Below are 6,058 nucleotides of genomic sequence, written 5' to 3'. Positions count from 1 at the left end.
CAGGCTGGTCTCGAACTCACAGAGATCCGCCTGCCTCTGCCTCCCGAGTGCTGGGATTAAAGGCGTGCGCCACCACCGCCCGGCTCAGCCCCTTAGTTTTTGAGACACTATCTAGTGAAGTTGTCCTTGCTGTAGTGAAAATGTCCTGCTCCAGCCTCTCCAGTACTAACATGATACTTGCACCATCAGGAAGCATGTACTGTGATGGAGCACAGTACAGTACAGAATAGAGCACTGTCTGACAACTCTATGCTACATGTTCATCCTCCTGGTCCCTGTAGCTATCTAGAGCAAACTTGATGGTCTTTGAGGAAGTGGGTAAATATAGCCAGTTCCAGGCATGATGAGCTGGCAGGACCTGGATCATGTGACAAAGCTGCCATTGGCCCTCTTGACCTGTCAGGGTGAGTGACTCTAGGTCCTCTTCCCAAGTTTCTGACAGGTGCCTTTGGGACCTGAACCTCCAGCCTTCATCCTCCAGGGTTCAGTGTTGGGTGTTGTTGTGGGATATCTGATCACACCGTGAACCCTGAGATTGCAACCCAGCAGACAATAGGCATCCCCAAGGTTATGAAGTTAAATGGAATTCTATAAAAATTCGACTTGAGGAGCATTAAGGAAACAGTCATTACATATGGTATGTATTTCATCCTGTGTGACGCAGAAGATATGAAATTCATGGGCAACTCAGAACAGAATTATCCCCCAAGACTGGAAAGATTTGGCAACAGCAGTATTGGGAGCTGTCCTCAGTTACAGTGATGAACATTGGCTCATAGGACAACGAGATAGAGGTGGAGGTATTTCCCAAGGTCAGCTGCTCCAAGGTTACAAAGGCAGCTTGAATCTGATGACCACATCTTGGCACCATGTTGTTTCACAGTTTTAAATGCTTGGGACAAGGTTGAAGAGTCAGGAAAGAGACCTGAGTCACTTAAAAAAAAATTATACAAGGACCAAAAGAAACCTTCCCTGATTTTTTATTTTGCAAAGATTGACTCTAGCTGTAAATAAAATAGTATTGGATTCAGATGTCAGACAAATATTAATTGAATGTTTGATTTATGAAAATGCTAATTCAGAATGCAAAGGGGGTAATTAGGCCTGTAAAGCAAGATCAATGCCAATAGATGAATGGATTAGAAATATGACTGATGTTGGACCTCACATGATGCTGCCCTGAGAAGAAACAAGGTTCGAGACAGCGTTTTCCTATAGTTTTAGAGTCTGTCTTGAAAATAGCTCTTGTAGACCAGGCAGGCTGGCCTCGAACTCACACAGAGCCTTTCTCTGCCTCCCAAGTGTTGGGATTAAAGGCGTGCACCACCACCGCCCGGCAAGACAAGTAATTTCTAAAGGCTTTAAGAGAAATCAAAATGTCAGCTGTTTTATTTGCAGCAAGCAAGGTCATTTGAAATGGCATATTAAACAAGGTATTCCTAGAAACAATTTTTTTTATAAAATCTGTCTCTGCCTAAAGCACCTAGGTAGGAGAAAATAGGCAGAGAGAAACACTTGGAAGAGGAAGAAGAGAGGCAAGAAATACCAGCAAGACACAGGAAAAAAAAATGGTGCTGGAGAGATGGCACAGTGGTTAAGAGTGGGTGCTCTTCCAGAGGTCCTGAATTCAATTCCCAGCAATCACATGGTGGCTCACAACCATCTGTAATGAGATCTGGTGCCCTCTTCTGGCCTGCAGGCACACACGCAGGCCAAACACTGTATACATAATAAATAAGAGAGATGAGCTGTGGTGGGACCTACCTTTAATCCCAGCACTTGGTAGGCAGAGGCAGGCAGAGTTCAAAGCCAGCCTGGTCTACAGAGCTATTTCCAGGACATCTAGGGCTGTTACACAGAAAAATACCGTCTCAAAAAAGAAAAAAAGGGGGGGGGGGTAAAAACCATGTGGTAAAACATATTAACAAGCAGGTTATTTAAATTCTAAGAGTTAGTTAGAAACAAGTCTAAGCTAAAGGCCAAGCTTTCATAATAAGTCTCTATATCATTATTTAGGCGCCGAAGAAGTGTTAAAAGATCTTGCGTCCTTACATCTGATGGTGGTGCCAGATAAGGTTCAAATGGTACCCACCTTTGCCTTTTTAGGCTTTTCCATTGATAAGCAGGTTCGCCCCCTTTCCTTTAAATTAAAAATGAAGGAACTGTAGGAAGGTAAATCTAAGAGATGAGCCAACCTGGAGTCGGCCTGAGAGCCTGGCAACAAGTATTGACAAAGGTCCTGATCGTGCCTAGCCTATGAGGGGCAACCACGCAATATCAAAGGATCAGAATGCAGCCTGGGTGCTGGGATAAGAGTATATAAGGCTTGGAGGCCCCGCCCCTGTGCCCGCCAACCTTGACCTCTCCCTTGGAGGAGGGCCAAGGTAGCTCGCCAAATCTTGACCACTTCCCCAGTCTATTTAAACTGCTCCCCAGGGACGGGGGTGGGACGGGGGCTGGAGAGATGGCTCAGAGATTAAGAGCACTGGCTGCTCTTCCAGAGGTCCCGAGTTAAATTCCCAGCAACCACATGGTGGCTCCAAACCATCTGTACTGAGATTTGGCGCCCTCCTCTGGCGTGCGGGCATACATCGAGGCAGAATGTTGTATACATAATAAATAAATCTTTAAAAAAAATAAACTGCACAGGAATCCCATTAAACCTGGATATCCTTTAATTCAGCTTGATTGGGGTTTTTTGCCTTTAACTGACTCCCTGTGTCTAGCCATTGACACTGTGCTTTCTCACCGTCTCCCTGAGGGAGCCTTTTAGGACCTAGCAACATCTGGCACCCAAACAGGTTCTAGTTGTTCCCCTCACCTCACCTGCGGTGCTGGACAGCGCCCCCAAGATGATGTATTTCAGTGGCAAAGCTCTTCGATGCTGAGTGTTTTCAGTCCTTTCGGCACAGCATTAGGAACCCCTTTCTTTCCTTCTTTTGTGTTTTCTGTCGTGTTTGTCTGCCCATCTGGTTAGGAAGGCACATTTTCCTGTTTCGGTTCGCCAGTGCCTCCACATAAGGGCTGATCCCCCAACCTCCCAAGAGACGGAATCAAGACTCTGCTCCCGAACTCCATCCCTCATTCAAAGACACCATGTGGGCATACAGCTGTAGCCTAAAAAAAAAAAAAAAAGAAAAAAAACCACAGAAGTCCTCAACTAAGCATGAAACATAAAGGTCTGACACAGTTTTACACCCCTGTTGACTGTTGGTCACCTGCTGTCTCCCCCTATAAATGGGTAACCTCTCCTTCACCTCTACCTCTTCCATGTCTGATCTCTATGGCATCCGATGATGAGGAGACAGACAGTTCAAGGCCTGTGAAATATGCTAAGAAGAGCATGGCCACAGTTAAGACCACACGTGCAGCTTTCCCACCAAACCCACCCCTGATGCAGGAGGTTACATCTCCACAGGGTGCCAAGGCACTCTTGGAGTGAAGGCCTCAATAAGATGCCACGTGCACTTCCCTGTCAGTTTCATCTCTGCCATGGTAGGCTACACCTGATGGAGGAAGGTCATTGGTTGATTATAATAAAGAAACTGCTTGGCCCTCATAGGTTAAAACATTGGTGGGAGGAGTAAACACAACAGAATGCTGGGAGGAAGAGGAAGTGAGCTCAGAGGCCATGCTCCCCTCTCCTGGGCAAGACGCCATGAAGCAAGCTGCCAGGTCAGACATGCTGAATCTTTCCCGGTAAGCGCACCTAGTGGTGCTACACAGAATATTAGAAATGGGTTAGATCAATATGTAAGAGCTAGCCAGTAAGAGGCTGGAACTAATGGGCCAAGCGGTGTTTAAATGAATACAGTTTGTGTGTATTTCGGATAAAGCTAGCCATGCGGGAGCCAGGACGGCCTGACCGCTGCCCTGCTGCTCCTACTACATACACCTCTGCTGCATTACTCTTGAAGTGCCTCAATGTCCACCTGTCACTGAAGGCAGAGATTCCCTGTGCTGTGGTATGACCTCCAGCCACCACAGACACACCTCCTCTCCTGTCTCAGGCTTCAAAGGCTTGCGCAGAGGCCTTCCTGGTCAACCTGGGAACAAAATACCATTCACCAGTCCTGGGGTCCCACCCTCTCCCTTACTGGGAAGGCAAGCTAATGAGTGAGACCAGGATGCACATTACTTTGAACACGTCCCCACTCAATGGAGAATGCTACTATAGACTTACCTTGATTTGTACAGTCTGCTCAAAGCTCTGCTGTAGCCCGTCGCCTTTCTTAGCTGAAGTTCAAGAATGACTGGGTGGTGGTGGCGCACACCTTTAATCCCAGCACTTGGGAGACAGAGGCAGGCGGATCTCACCAAGGCCAGCCTGGTCTACAGTAGCTAGTTCCAGGACAGGCTCCAAAGCTACAGATAAATCCTGTCTCAAAACAAAACAAAACAAACAAACAAACAAAAAAAAGGCCAAGGCAGTCTCTTTATTCAATCAATTTAAGCAGCATAGAAACACGCCTCCTACACCTGGGGACCTGTATAGTTGCTTCCATGGCACACTCATATCAAAGGATAAGGTCATACCTAAGCAGTAAAGACAGGTGCAGAGAACCAAAAAAATAAATAAATAAAATAAATAAATAAATAAATAAATTTGAAATAAAAAAAAAAAGACAGGTGCAGAGACACTAGAATTCCAGGTTCTGAGAAGGACTTTCTTTGGGAGCCCTTCCTCAATACATGGACAGAGTGAACTATCTGGAAGTCTTCAGCACGTGCAGCTGCCTCTTCCTGTTAGCCATTCTCTCCCAGGTCCCATGACCTCCTGCCCCACAAAGCCCAGTGGACTCTCACTTTAGTAGGGGTCACAGCCAAGTCCTTTCCATACCCATAAGGCCGCTGATGCCTCTGACTTGGTTTCTGCCATTTCTATTATGAGGCATCCCTGTGATCTCTCTAACTGCAGACTCTGGAAGTGATCCTGCTGGCCCTACCCACTCTATCGGTAGCAAGGCGTAGGCACTGAGGAGGGTCTGCCACACTGTGGTACACAGCTGCCCCAGGGCCTTTGTACTGGTCTCTAGTTACCTCGAATATGTTTTACCCCTGTGTACACATGGTTCCCTGATCACCTGAGTCATGGTTCTCGGAAGTGTTCAGCCCAGTCCCCCAAGTCTTTGTGTGTGGCTTTATATGTCTAATGAAGCCAAGAGTGTGAGTAGGAAGCATCCTGGGTCAGCCAGGTGGGTGTAGAAAAGAACCAGAGATTGATGAAATTTTCCATTTCTGAAAGAGTGACAACGGATGCAAGTTGAGGATGAGAATGTTCAGGATGAATGTGACAAAGAGAAGAAACTGGGGCCTACGCACCAGTGGCTGCTTGTCCAGCATCATGCTTGCTGTGTGTTTGTCTTTGACACAATTAGAAAAATAAGAACGTGGGAATTAGATGTGGTGATTCACACTTGCAATCCCAGCACTTGGAAGGCTGAGACAGGAGGGTTGCCAAAAGTTTGGGGACAGGAGCTGAGTGGGTATGGTGGTGCATGCCTGGCGCCCAACGTGGGGCTAACTGAGTCCACAGAAAGCCTGAGAAAGTTTGGAAAAGAATAGAGTAAAGCATGTTTCTTGTGGCAATTTCTTGGGTCTGCTCTGCTTGCTAGAGGCAAGCAAGCGCCTCATCTAAGAGAGGCTTCCTGACTCAGCTTCAGCTGCAAAACCCTGCAGCTCTTAAGAGGTCCTGCCACGAAACACTTAAACGGTGTTGACGAAAAGCTGAATGCATGCTTTTCAGTTTTCAGCCGTAGCAGGAAAAAAGCTGCACCGTTTAAAAATGCTGGCTTCTGGGCTGTCCTGCCAGGGCAAACTCTGATTCTTTTACGCAGGCAGTTCGTGCGGTCTGCAAGCACAGGCTGCTGAAGCTCGCTTGCTGGCAGGGACATTGAAACACTGTAGACTTGTGGCACTGAAGGCGGCTCTGGCCGGTACCTCAGCCACAAGGTTGGAATGGCAGAAAGCTAAGGAATGGACTGGATCTAGCTGGCAAAGCCACGGCTTTAGTCCTACTGATATTGCTTGGTAAATTAAAGGCTCGTGTGGTCAGAAA

Source organism: Microtus ochrogaster, chromosome 2 (genome assembly GCF_000317375.1).
Source record: "Microtus ochrogaster isolate Prairie Vole_2 chromosome 2, MicOch1.0, whole genome shotgun sequence".
In the NCBI taxonomy this organism is placed as follows: domain Eukaryota; kingdom Metazoa; phylum Chordata; class Mammalia; order Rodentia; family Cricetidae; genus Microtus; species Microtus ochrogaster.
This window is presented reverse-complemented; position numbering follows the sequence as displayed.